Source organism: Sinocyclocheilus anshuiensis, unplaced genomic scaffold, assembly GCF_001515605.1.
Source record: "Sinocyclocheilus anshuiensis isolate Anshui unplaced genomic scaffold, SAMN03320099.WGS_v1.1 scaffold3450, whole genome shotgun sequence".
In the NCBI taxonomy this organism is placed as follows: domain Eukaryota; kingdom Metazoa; phylum Chordata; class Actinopteri; order Cypriniformes; family Cyprinidae; genus Sinocyclocheilus; species Sinocyclocheilus anshuiensis.
Genome location: NW_015541060.1, coordinates 4234 through 4445, shown reverse-complemented (window position 1 = coordinate 4445; position 212 = coordinate 4234).

Sequence of the window (212 nt, the reverse complement as noted above, 5' to 3'; positions counted from 1 at the left end):
GCAGCCCTTCTTCTTCTAGCGGTGGGCGGATCGATCCTAATATAGATAGTATTGATACCAGCATTGGCAGAGGCACACAAAGTACACAACTTCATTACTTGAGTGAAAGTACAGATACTACTGGTCAAATACTACTCCACTACAAGTGAAAGTTGTAAAGACAGATTTTTACTTAAGAAAAAGTACGAAAGTACATGCTTTTAAAAGTACTT